At 36.3% G+C, this 14,572-nt stretch overlaps 1 long non-coding RNA gene across 1 annotated transcript; it reads right to left on the bottom strand.

Annotated features, from left to right (window-relative positions):
• Positions 1–221: 221 nt before the first annotated feature.
• On the bottom strand, positions 222–14,322 carry LOC138711546 (uncharacterized). Its single transcript, XR_011335373.1, has 3 exons — positions 14,037–14,322; positions 9,469–9,633; positions 222–643 (listed from the first exon to the last, which is right to left on the bottom strand). It is a non-coding gene; the product is annotated as an uncharacterized lncRNA (long non-coding RNA).
• Positions 14,323–14,572: the final 250 nt, after the last annotated feature.

Here is a 14,572-nt window from a genome sequence, read left to right as displayed (position 1 = left end):
TGGATTCGGAACACCTCAAAATCTGTGCTTCAGTGGCTAGTCATGATAATATCTTTGAAAAATATTGGAGTGCAAGAGGTCAAATGACTTTATTGTCAAACGCCTGGCATTAGAAAACAACAACAACAAATTTCGAATCTGCCTTAACATACAATGAATTTCCTTTTTTTTTTTTTTTTCTGATGTAGCAAAAGTAGTTGTACTAACTGCCTGGATAGCAGCTTTGGAATCAGATAAGAGAACTATATTTTTGCATTTCTGTAACCAAAGAAAACATTTTGGAGAGCTGCGTAAATAGCTTCAAGTTCATCATCAAAATTTGTTGTACATTTGTATAATAACTGTAGATTTCTTTATTGTATCTTAATTTAACTACTACACATTTACAATTAGTTCAAAGCACTGCTAACTTTTGTTAGGCAACAAATATTTAAAGGAAAATAATCAACTTAGGTCTGAAGTGATGTTAGAACATCTTGATGCATTGACGTTCGAGATCGGGAGAAATGTTTACACCAGTCTTGTTGTAAAATGCGCCAACTCCAACCTTTAGGAAATATTTTGTGTCGAAGGGGTCTACTCTTTTTGCGAATGGGCGTGCATAGTTCAAAGACGTCAAAACTGGCACTGCTTTAAATTTTTCCTGAAAATAGGGTAGACTTCAATTACAATTGGGTAATTTGCAAATAACTTGTCAAAATGAGGTCCCAAGAAAATAATTCGCTTAAAATATGCAAATTGTGCTATGTACGTATATTAAAAATATGATTTAAAGTCTCTTTATGAATACGAATACAGTTGTAATTAATCAATTTATTCCAATTTACTAAGAATTAACCTGGAACACTTGGAAAGTCCTTCTACTGGCTGTCCCTATCCACAGGTTGTTTTACATTTAATAGCTCCAGGACTAAAGGTACATATTATTAGCTTTATCATAAGATAATTGATAAACACAGTTTCTGGAATATGTAGGATCATTGAATTTGTAAATCCCTCCACGTTTACACAATATTTGCTGTTGTAAAATTTGTCCTAAACTGAATCGGTCATTCTCCTGGCACGAGTTTGTTTTAATTAAGAGTGAGCAGAACCTTAAAATACGAAATATTTATATATTATATATTGGTAGTATTCTAAATGAGGCTGTAGAGCAAGTGGACAGCTTCAAGTACTTGGGGTGTGCTATAAGCAGTAACATGAGCTGCTGCCAAGAAGTCAAAAGGAGAATAGTAATGGACAAAGAAACTTTTAAAATAAAAAGGAGCAACTTGTGCGGACCTCTAGAGAAAGAACTAAGGGACTAGTGAAGTGCTTTGTTTGGAATGTAGCATTGTATGGGACAGACACGTGGACATTATGACGAAGTGAAGAGAAACGAATAAAAGCATTTGAAATGTGGATATGGAGAAGAATGGAGGATGTGAAATGGAGAGACAGAATAAGAAATGAAGCTGTGTTGGAAAGAGTGGAAGAAGAAAGAATGATGCGAGAATTGATCAGAAAGAGGACATGGAATAATAATTATTGGTTGGGTCACAGGATGAGAAGAAACTGCCTACTGAAGAATGCACTGGAAGTAGTGGTTAACAGGAAAATAGTTCGGGGTAGAAGATATCAGATGATAGAGGACATTAAGGTAGATGGATCATATGCGGAGACAAAGAGGAAGGCAGAAATTAGAAAAGACTGGAGAATGCTGGGTTTGCAGTGAAAGACTTGCAAGACACTATGAATGAACGAATATTGGTAGTACTGATTATTGCTTTAGCGCCATTCACCATTCAGCGTTGCCAATTTAGCCCTTTTTGAGCTAGATCTAGCCTTTTGTGCTTCGCCTTTTTCCCCCCATTTCTAGAAAAAGATCTTTCAGAAATTCTAGGTCTTTAGGATAAAATCTGGCGTATACAGCTGATGTACGAATAAAGAAGTGAAGACGTATGAATGAATGTGAAAATCTAAGAATGTAAGTTGAGAAATGTGTTAGAATGTATAGAAGTCTGGAGTAAGCAAAAAAAAAAACAGGTGAAGAATGGTAAATACTTTAAATGCTACGAAATCTCGTTCACTACCAGTGAGATGTAAACGTGAAGTCAGCGTACCTAAGAGATACAACTGCACCCAAACTCGTGACGTCAATAAAGCATTCTGTGTAGTAAACTTGTATTTTCTCAATACGTACCCCATTTCCTCTCTTTATTCATGAAGCAAGTTATCATGTGGAAGTACACTTAGCGGCAAAAAGAATGGGCCGGCCGACAATTTCTAAGTTCCAGAGACATACATTGCGCATGATCGTCTCGTCAACGCCGTAGTTCACTAGGTAACACATAATTAAACCATTTAAATTTGCTGTATTTTGTTTAAGAGGCTAAAATATGTAATAAAATCGAATGGCGGGTTGTTTCTAGATACATCAGGGCCCTTGAAGAGTGAAATAATAATAAAATTGATAAATACAAACTCAACCGGAGCGAATATGAACAGGAAAACCATGTATTATGCCGAACTGATATAAACAGTTACAGTAGCGTAAGTTGTTACGGCATTGGTATATTGAACAAGTTAGTAGTAGTAGCTCAACGTTCGAATCTCCCCCCATCTTCATTTTTTTTATTACAAAATTGTCATTATATGTGTCTCGCAAAGCTATAATTATGTGGCGATATCTCTTAGAATATGCCCAAACTTTAATAAATAATAAAACTCCCTCTCTCTTTCCAGCAATACTGCTATCTGTTAATATAACGTTCTGTCTAGTCATTACGCTTGAAGATGGCACAGAAAAAATATCTCATTGCCCTGGCTCGCATAGGTTATTCTGCGTATGCTACTCCCCGACAGGACTTCGATTGGAGAAATGTCATTTTCTCCGACGAGGTAATTGTCTCCAATAGCAATGATAGTACTGCCATAGTTTATTGTACGAATCACCACCGATACGCTTCGTGTGAGGGTCGCGTGTTGGGTGTGGATGTCATACGATGGGGCAGGACTTCTGGAACGCATCCACGGTCTGTTAACGGCAGAAGTCTACGAACACATTTTGGCAAATGTAATGATCCCTTCCGCCCGAAAACGATATCCAGAAGGAACACTTTTCTTCCAGCAGGATAATCATCCGGTACACACCGCCAACCGGATTCAAAGATGGTTTACGAGGAGGCGTGATGTCGACCCAGTCGACTGGCCTCCAAATTCACCAGTTATGAATCCGTTTCAAAATTTGTGGGCTGCAGTCAAAAGGATCCTGCAGAACAACCACCCGTTCGGACACCTGAGGAATTGTGGGACAGAGTTCTAGATCCGTAGGAGAAGATGGCGAAGAATTTAGACCCGTTCCATAATTTTGTGGACTCCATGCCGCGCAGAATGAGGGCAGATGTTGACGCAGGTGGTTTGTGGACGAGATACTAGTCCCCACCACAGCCTTGTTTTGTTAATATATTAACAAATTGTTTGTTTTTTTTAAATTTAATTATTTATTTGTGTTTTATGTGCGTCCGTTTTTTTAGGATGTGAAACAAGTATTTTTGTTTATACAGACCAGGTCTCACCTATTAATAGCCCACAGGTGATGGGCAATAATATTTTTAAAAGGCAGGAATAACGAAGTTTGTTAACAAATGCCATTTCACATTTAAACTAATAAATTAAGTAAAAGTTAAAATTAAAAAAAAAAAAAAATACCGTACCAGGAGGCGAACTCACAACCTCTGGCACGGATGTCAGACTTCTTACTACTGGGCCACACACTGCCCGTAAGGTTTATTACATTATAGACGGATGACTTTCAATGAAGAGACACCACAGCAATGCCTTGCACTGCGTTACGTTTACACGAGTGAACCGCGCGATAGAATTTAGCATTTCTATCGACCAAGAGTCGGCCCATTATTTTTGCCGCTAAGTGTACATTGAAAGATTTGCTCATATTCAAATATACACCCAAACAGTTTTACCGAGCTTTGTAATAATTATGTGTACAATTTCATTTAGATGTGAAACCAGACTTATTATGGATTTGGACTTGACGATTGAATATTTTCATGGGATTAGTTTATTCTCCATTTTTGGTCCTACCAGATTAGTAGTAATATACCTAGTTACAAATGCAATGGCTAGGGTTCGATTTTGGAAAAAGGCATTTGTTCTAGTCCATTGTTTTTCTGTATTGTTTAAGCTTCAGTCCAATGTCGCGCTGACCACATGTGCAGGTAGTTCCTTTTCATGTGAACGATGTTATTTCAAAATGCTCACAAGAGACTACATAAAGGGGCCAGAAAGATTATTCCGCATGTCTAGATGATAATAAGTATAATGATTATACAGATTGTCTGTTCTTTATCACACGTTAAATCATGAATTACGCTCAATATTACAGCCTGTTTTTTTCCCTTAGATCATATATGTAACAGATTGCTCATTATTTTAAAATCGGCAGCACTTTGAAGAGAACAACCGCCAGGATCGCCACTCTTCCGCCGTAAACGAACACGAGATGGCAGTACACTCGCTAATGCAGTTCAAATGGGTTTATGTAGTGACTCCTTATGTAAGAACTAGATGGCAGCATAGTAAACCTGACGAAAGTTGTTACTGTCAAATCCTATAATGCGAGCAATCTGGATATAAATGATCTAGGGCAGGGATGTCGAACAACGCTCTCAAACTGTGAAACGATTAAAACGGTTTCCTACCGTAGCTGAGCTGAAACAGCAGTCAGTTCGGTCAATGTGAGCTCGCTGTAGCAGTGTTCTGAACGCAGTGTGTATATCAACTCTGGCGGCTCGTATGGATATGAATCGACGATTCAATAGTAAATGGATAGATAAATATTTATTTATCAGGACGGAAAGGCACATTGCTAAATATGTAGAAAGGAACTTGGATACCTGAGTCATCATAATATTAAAAGGAATTTTAATCCAACATATGCAGAAACTTATGGACCAGAAACGTTATCCGATTCCATTCGTGAAAATGCTATAGAGGAATTAAAATCAAGATTGAATTCAGAAAACCTTCCATCATCATCGGGTGTTACTAGAACAAGCTTGGTTTGTGCTAGCTACAAAATTTGTGAAATTATTGCAACGGCTTTGAAGCTATTTATTGACGGAGAATTTGTGAAAGACTGTTTCAAACCTGTTGCAAAATAGATATGTCCGAAATATGTTAATGATTTTAAATCTATAAGTTTGTCTCGTAATATTGTTGCAGAGTCCATATCAGATATGGAAGATAACTTGGAGGAACAACTAATAGCAAGAATGGAAAAAAAGCCTTATTACTGACTAGCTCACTAGCGCAAAGACACGGCGCAGCTAGCTATATTCACAACGGGTGTCGATTCAGATTTCAATGTTCATGGAGATCTTGTAGATGTAATTTCACTAAAGAATTGAACTCGAGGAGATGATATTTTTGAGTCTATAACAAAAACTATGAACAAATTTCAAATCACGCTAAAAGTAATTTTTGTACATCAAAACAGTTCATGTTTCTGAATTTTAAATTGCACTGCTACAACACATACACACTAAGTTGATATTTGAAACATAATATTAACAACATTATTATGATTTATCTCCGTTACCAACAAACAACATTCATGGGACCCACTAGATAAAACGCTATTTATTATCATCATCATCATCATCATCATCATCATCATCATCATCATCATCATCAACATTCTTCCTCATGTAGACCTACATTCTTTGTTCATCAGAGTTTATCAAGTGCAAATCTAAAATGAACTCCTAATCAATTAGTAAGATGTATAAAATTTATCGAAGTACTAGCCGCCCCATTAGTAGTTTCGCTTTTGTTTACGATCATTCGACCGGACTGCCTGCTATCTGTGTTCAACCGTTGCACGGTAAGGGAGGAGTGAAGACTCTTCATTTCACAGCTCGAGACTGCTGTTCGACATCCCTGATCTAGGGTTTTCCAAATATGTCTAGAGGTGGATATTCGTGCTATTTACAACGAGGTATAGCTTATCGGTGGTGAATTAGGACACATCCTCGATTCGAGTTCATAAATATTGCAGGTTATGAATCTTCATGTCGTATACCTTTTCCTTAATATAACCCCAAAAAACGAAGTCAATAGGATTACGGTCAAGCGATCTAATAATTCAATCTTTGGGTCCTCTACGGACTCTCCACCGATCAGAGAAGTTATAATCTTGCCAATTCCGTACAGATGTTGTTTAATGTGATGGTATACCATTCTACATGAACCATTCTGTTCCTTAGCCTAGGCCAGGGGGCGTCAAGTGAGTACACTCTCGTGCGTACGTACAAACCCTCAATCCCTGGCATACGGCTGCGGGCAAGGGTAGCTGCTTCCACAGTGGCGGAGCTAAGAACTTGTATGTGAACCAAATTTGTGATAAGAATATAAATTAATTTAAGCTTTTAATTGAAGCACATCTTTCACTGTTAATTGCACTATACTGAAAACAATACGCTATACAATTTGGTACAATTAACTAACTATATACGACATAAATGTTTGTATGTTTGCACAACAATGAAACAAAAGAAAATACTGTATACACTTTTATACAGATTAACATGCTACGAAATAAAACTGTTCACTGTTTGTCTTCTTCTCATTGCTATACAGTTCAATTAACAAAATAAAACAACAGTACAAACGTTGTTATTCAAATCTCTAATAATAGTACTTTTTCTTATACATCAGAGATCCGCGGCGATTTTTACAGTTTTCTGTTAGTAAGCAGTTTTTCAATTCGTGAAGCTATTGTTTTACTACCACCAAATTGCAAACATGCTTTCAAGTGCTCGTTACTTAATTGGCTTCTGTGACGTGACTTTGTAAACTTCATTAAAGAAAACAGTGTTTCGCTTATGTAGGTTGTCCCGAACATGCACAATGTTCTTGCAGCAAGATTGTGCAGTTTAGGAAGCCTTTCTCGTGGAAAACAAGTATAGAAATGGTTAATACTTTTTCTGTTTTGATACTTATCCTTTAGCTCAATATCGCTTTGTAAATCAAGTATTTCTAATTGTAGTTCAGCAGGAACATCCAGGACACTCACTGAAAAAGGTGTTGCAAATATCTGAAATTGTTGTCCAAGTTCTCTAATTTCTTGATATGTACGTTCGAAGTCTTCGCACAATTGTTGCATTATTCTTATATTCTTTCATGTCCAAGGGTTCCAACAGGTTTCCCATGTACATCCATAAATAAGGCAATCTCATTCCTAAGTGAGAGAAAACGTTCCAGAACTTTTTCTCGACTTAACCACCTTACCTCGGTATGGTATGGATTTACCCCATACTCACTGTTAATACCATCTAGTACTGCCCTGAACTCCATGTGATTAAGTCCTTTAGACCTTACGAAATTAATTGTTTGCGCAACAACATTCATTACATTACTAAGGTTCATATTTTTAGCACATCAATTTTCCTGGTGCAAACTGCAGTGCACCGGTGCCCCCAAGCGACTTCGATAGGCTCCACCACTGATGGACTGCAGTGTACGACTGCACTGCCCGCAGTGGAAGCCGTACGCAGGCCTGTACGCCCTCTAGCTATCTTGAGTCGACCTGGCGGAACCTGGCCTAGGCATTCAAAATTCTGGCATCATCTTACGTCACAACTGTGTGGAATTGTCTCGAGAACTTCCCCGTTCGGTGGATAAGCCGCAGAGGAACCAGAGAGTGGTCTTCCAGGGGCCCGTTTCACAATCCTTACAAATTACAAATTAACAATTTACAAAAAAAAAAAAAAGTAAAAGATTACAAATGCTTTTAAATTGTGTTTCACAATGCTATCTTATTAATTTGTAAAGTTTGACGAACTTTACAAAATGAGCTAAAGAAATTTACAAATACGCATTATTGGTTACACAATATCGCCAACGACAGTTTACAAAAATCGCTAAGGAGCAGAGATAAAGTCGCTGTATTTTTACTACTATCGATACATATGTTTATATTTTATATTAAAAAAGATTATTCTAAGCTTGCTGATTCATATTTCACTAACTGAAAATATAAGTATTGTTAAAGAAAATTAAAAGTATTTATATTTTTATATATTGGCGAAAATGGAGTCTCATGTGATGTGATTGGTCGAGTATACGTCTATTACTTAAATGCCCAAAGTTAGCACCAAATTCAGTCGAATAAGTAAATAACAAATTTGGTCCACGTACAAATGTGCATTTGATAAAATAATTACAATGTCTAACCACAAAATCAGGTTAATTTTTTGTGTTGATCCATCAGTATTTATTAATGTTGCATCCATAACCTCACAAACAATAGTGATCTCAGCAGTAGCATAAAAATTCTGTGCTATAGTAAATAACACTTTGGTGGTCAAAAACCTGACCCCGAATTTAACTCTTTTAACAACAACTACCCTATGGGCACTTCTGCACATTGATATCTTAGAAATTCCGTGCTTATCTGCTAACGAACGAAACTGACAACTAGTACGCAGCCAATGCAAAACAATACAGTTCTCGCTTTGAGGTTAGGGCATCACTTTTCCCTTTTGGATGTTGGATATGATATCCCATATCTTGTAGGAGAGATTCCAGCGAAACGGGACTCGAAACGACTTCAGAATACCGCGTAAGTAATGTCGTTAATGCATTATTGAATTATTTATCTTGGCCGGAGAATTTTACGTATACGGCTTCGTTTGATTAGGCCTAAATTCAATATCTTCGTCTGAGTGATTAGAACTACTTAATAACATCAAAGCTGCTCTAGTTTAATTCTTAATATTATCCAGTTACTCAAAGATTAATTTAATAAATATTTCTTTATTGTATTTATTCATAATTTGTTGCATTATCAAACTTTACCCATCACAGAGGTATTTGTAGAAAATGTGCTAATTTTACAAGTAAAGTTTACACGTTTGTAAAATTACCCTTCATTGTGAAACAGAACACTTGTAAATAAGCAAAATTTAATTTGTAAAGATTTGATTTCCTTTGTAAAGTTCAACATTGCAAACAAAGATTGTGAAACATAAGTTTACAATTTACAATCAAAGTTTACAATTTACAAAGATTGTAAACATTGTGAAACAGGCCTCAGGTCGCCTGAACTACGTAAATCCGCTGCTTTCTGGGATCTTAAAAATGTAGAAAGGAGAAAAGAAGATTAGTAACTTACAATATGTACGATTTCCAAACATGTTTGGAGGCGGAACTTCGTCTTATTTACAACGTGGTGATGTTATGACAGTTTTTATCGATCCGCTTTCGGATGGAGTTATATTGAACATATTTTTATGATTTAACCTAAAATGCGGTACTCGACGGACAGCCGGTATAATAAATATTTAATAATTATGAGAATTGAATAAATACGAGTCATTAAGGGCGACTTACTTTAGTAACAATGACTAGATATCAATTTACGTATTTTCTAATCATTTATATATTTATATTGTTTTAAGCGCTGACCTCATGAAATATGTTCTCGTGAATGATGCTGAGTCTTTGTCTATCATCGCGATGGGCACGTTGATCATACCCAGGTGCGGGGTTGAATGCTACATCGTACAAACACACTTTCTCGTGTTTCTTTTTGTTGTTGAAGTACGAAATCCTCTTTGGTAGTGGTGGAAGCTTGAGTATAAAGCAGATACAAATACAAATGCAATTAATTTACTGTTGAACAACTTTCATGCATAGGAGCTTTAACTCGAATGAAAGGTTTCTGAATTATAGTTTGTATTCTCGAATCTGTAAACAGAAATGTTTAATGAAAAAGTTTTATTAAATTGAAATTAATATTCTTAGACAATAAATAAGCCTATATCGATACCTTTAATAAACAGGAATATAGAGGGTGTATCTAAATTCAATACTCAAATTTATAGGAATGATACAAGAGACCAAAGTAAACAATATTCGTTAAATGAGATGGGTCGGAAAGTGAGGTGAGGTCGGGAAAACGAGAAGGCCATCCAATTCCGTATATTGATGGCCGGTTTCACCAAGCTTCTTTAAATCAGCACAAACGACTTGTCAACAAATGGATCGTTTAATTTTAACGGGATCTTTAAAAGTTGACGGTTTCACCAAGCCTCGTATCTTTAAAAATAACAGGCGTTTACTAACGAGGGGATTTTGTACATGTATCTTGCATGTTTTGTTTTTCATACGACCATGGCTTCGAAATCGCGAATTTCATTGGTTACATACGATCATGGCTGACTTTGTTTGGCATGAGGAAACAATCATAGGCAAACGGGTAAAAGGCAGTAATTTTATTTTAAGAACATCTTCCTAAATACAATATGTTGTCATACCGCAATTAAAAACAAAAAGACAGCTGCTTCCAAATGTAAATAGTAGGAATGTAGAGCAGTTAAATTGTAACTTCTAAAGGAAATCTAAGAAAATTTAGCGGACTATAAGGCCGACAGCTTCAAACTGATGCCACAATTAATTATATACAAAGCATTCTAAGCAGTTATAGGCTATTAGGCCTAAATTTAGGACGGGAAATCGCTCTTCCATAAATTGCATACCAATTTTCCACTGTATTTCATACAGATTTATGTAGTACCCTGTAACAATTTTGCCATGCTTGTGTGGCAGGATTCAGGAGAGGTGTCATTAAATTGGATTTTAAGGGGTATCCATTGTCTCCTAAAAGAAAATCTCTTTGCACCCTTTTCATTTAAAAGGCATCCTCCTTTGGAATGTAGTGCTATACGTGTAGACCGTAACATTATCTTAAACCGAGAAGAATCTGTTGGAGAGGCGTTAAGTGGATGATTCCTATCTGTCGTATTCTAACCTATTACAACTAAACTAGCGCTGATGTAGTTCTGCTGGTTTCAGAAGTGAAAATCGTTGAATTTATAAGTGATTTTTTGTGGTAATGCAGTTGATCGTATATGCAAGGCATAACAAAAACCTAAACTAATCAAACGTAACCTGTCACAGATTCGTATGTGCAAGGTGTACAAGCAGAGTACGAAGGAAACTACCTCAGCGCTAGTTTAGCCATAATTTTTCTATGCGGAGCTTTACATAGGCCTATGCAATTGTTTGAATATTGAATGAAAAACAGGATCTTCTATTGCAGAATCTTTTGGCTATATTACTGCCAGAATATACGATTGGGGCATGTACACAATCTATGTTGTCTGTGACAACAGAAAATTTAGCTATAAGCTTATTAGGCCTATAGAAATAATGACTATTGTAATGTTGATGTACGTCTGATATTTTATTCACATATCTAGACAATACAGCTTTTGATACCCCGTTCATATCATCAATTATTATTTCAAAACTTCCCGCAACGTTATCTTAAAGCGAGAAGAATCTGTTGAAGAGGCGTTAAGTGGGTGATTCCTATCTGTCGTATTCTAACCTATATTCAGTTTCTTCTAGAATCATTCTTACTACTTATTTCCTTAATGTGTAGCTTTCGTGGAATTCTTTATCACTTAAATCTTCAAAATGATTATTCCGAGTGTTATTACAACATATAAGTTCGTCGTTATGTTTAAGTTCTAAATAAAGAACTTCATCACCGAATAATTACGTCCGCCATGTTGTTGACTTCTTAACGCATCGTCACTGTTTTAACGCGACGAATAGGTCCTAATAAATTAACGATGAATTTAAAGATGCGTTAGCAATAATGATACTTGGTGAAACACAAAAACTGACTAACGTGTCATTAAATTATTTAACGAGACGTTATAATGATAACGAAGGTTGGTGAAACCGGCCATGAGTGTCGCACAGTCAGTGAACACACTTACTTACTTACTGGCTTTTAAGGAACCAGGAGGTAACTGTAATTAGAGTGTGTATACAAAAAATATATACTACCTGTAACTTCCGTACAATATTTCAGAAAAATCTGATAGATAGAAGAGAAGTTATTAGTTCTGTTTAATGCACCCGCTATAGAGGCGTAGTTCACTTATGCAAACGTAATCAGAGTTTGTACACAACAAATATGTGCATCTATAAGTTCTGCATAAAGTTTCATAACAGTCGTTATAATGGGGAGAAGTTATTAATTTTCTCCAGGTATATTTACGTTTTTGCACGCTGTACTATTGACCAGATATTTTGTATTCGAAAGATAATGGAGAAAAAATGGGAGTATAAGGGTAAAGTGCATCAGTTATTCATAGATTTCAAAAAGGCATGTGACTCGGTTAAGAGACAAGTTTTTTATGATATTCTTATTGAATTTGGTATTCCCAAGAAACTAGTTCGATTAATTAAAATGTGTCTCAGTGAAAAATACAGCAGAGTTCGTATAAGTCAGTTTCTGTCAGATACGTTTCCAATTCACTGTGGGCTAAAGCAAGGAGATGCACTATCACCTTTACTTTTTAACTTCGCTTTAGAATATGCCATTAAAAATTCAGGATAATTGACAGGGTTTGGAATTGAACGAATTACATCAGGTTCTTGTCTATGCGTATGACGTGAATATATTAGGAGAAAATCCACAAACGATTAGGGAAAACGCGGGAATTTTACTGGAAGCAAGTAAAGAGATAGGTTTGGAACTACATCCCGAAAAGACAAAGTATATGATTATGTCTCGTGACGAGAATATTGTACGAAATGGAAATATAAAAATTGGATATTTATCTTTTGAAGAGGTAGAGAAGTTCAAATATCTTGAAGCAACAGTAACAAATATAAATGATACTCGGGAGAAAATTAAACACAGAATAAATATGGGAAATGCCTGCTATTATTCGGTTTTTATCATCCAGTCTACTGTCAAAAAATCGGAAAGTTAGACTTTATAAAATAGTTATATTACCGGTTGTTATTTATGGTTGTGAAACTTGGACTCTCACTTTGAGAGAGGAACACAGGTTAAGGTTGTTTGAGAATAAGGTGCTTAGGAAAATATTTAGGGCTAAAAGGGATGAAGTTACAGGAGAATGGAGAAAGTTACACAACATAGAACTGCACGCATTGTATCTTCACCTGACATAATTAGGAACATTAAATCCAGAAGTTTGAGATGGGCAGAGCTCGTAGCACGTATGGGCGAATCCAGAAATCATATAGAGTATTAGTTGGGTGGCCGGAGGGAAAAAGACCTTTAGGGAGGCCGAGACGTAGATGGGAAAATAATATTAAAATGGATTTGAGGGAGGTGGGATATGATGATATGAGAATGGATTAATCTTGCTCAGGATAGGGACCAATGGCGGGCTTATATGAGGGCTGCAATGAACCTCCGGGTTTCTTAAAAGCCAGTAAGTAAGTAAGTTAGTAAGTAAGTAACTACATTATTATTACTATAAATATATATTTAAGTATAAATTTTTATTAAAGCCTACAATACATAAATGCACAAAGTGAGATGAATCCAACACTATTACAAGCCAAATTGGCCCTGAGGGTAGAGGGAGTTTAATGCTTCCGCTTTTAAAATCAGCATTAATGGCAGTAAGGATGTCAGTCCCATGTGCCAGTCGTCTTTATCCTCAAGGAAATTTCCCTGGTACCGTACTCACCTGTGTTTGACACTGATTAAACCCCTGGGATGAATTTTAGAGGGACACGCAGGCGAATGTTTAGCATGGGGGGAGAGGGCCTTAGGGCATCATTCCATCTGTGGTGGAACAATAGGCCCACCCGAGCGGCCTGTGTGCGATGTTAGTTTCAGTTCGTGCTCTCCCCTAAAGGGGGATACACAGATACACATAGGAAGAGATGGATGGAAAGCAGATAGAAACTCCAGGGTCATATACAGTATATCAAATATATATGAATTGAAAGATTACTGTATATTACCGCATCAGGAATCAAATCCGCAATCTTCGGACATTGCAGCGTTAGACCTTAACTGCGGCGTTACCCTGAGCCCCTCACAATATATTATAAAATCTTAGCTACACGGTTATAAAATCTAAATTAATTACATTAAATGGAACCTGGTTGGAAAGTACACACATTCAATAACAATGCGGTAAAATGAAATTGTATAAGTTGATATATTCAACATAATTTCTTAAATTACTCACTATTGGGCATTTTTCCAGCTTTTTATACATTTCCGCACGAAATCCTGTCCTTGCAGTAGGCGTGTACCACTGAGCTTGCATTTTAGACATCTTATTTGTGTATTATATCCAGAATATCAACAAATGTTTAGATGAACGATTCAATATAACAGCATCCTGGATTCCCAATGAAATCCTGGTTTCTAGAAACAATGGTTCAATAAAATGAATATGTATATGACAATATTTTAACGTTTTTTCTATTCTTCTTTAATCTTATTTTGTTTACACAGCATACGAAATCAGAAAATACATATCTTTCATTGTTTGCAACGTCATCAGAATGACTTATACGTGTTGAGAGAAAAAGGCCACCTATGTTTTCGACTATAACAAAGTTCCAGGGCCCTCGTCAATAACTGACCGTAAAAAGACACATCTAGAAACTCTGTTTGATATTAAGTATGTTAGCAAGTACCTTAATATAATACCGTATTTGCTCGCGTAATTTGCGGCCCCAAGTATCTTGCGCACCCTAATTTTTAAGGGATTATTTT

Source organism: Periplaneta americana, chromosome 13 (genome assembly GCF_040183065.1).
Source record: "Periplaneta americana isolate PAMFEO1 chromosome 13, P.americana_PAMFEO1_priV1, whole genome shotgun sequence".
Taxonomy (NCBI): Eukaryota; Metazoa; Arthropoda; class Insecta; order Blattodea; family Blattidae; genus Periplaneta; species Periplaneta americana.
The sequence above is the reverse complement of the archived record's forward strand: the minus strand, read 5'-3'. Positions and strand labels throughout refer to the sequence as shown.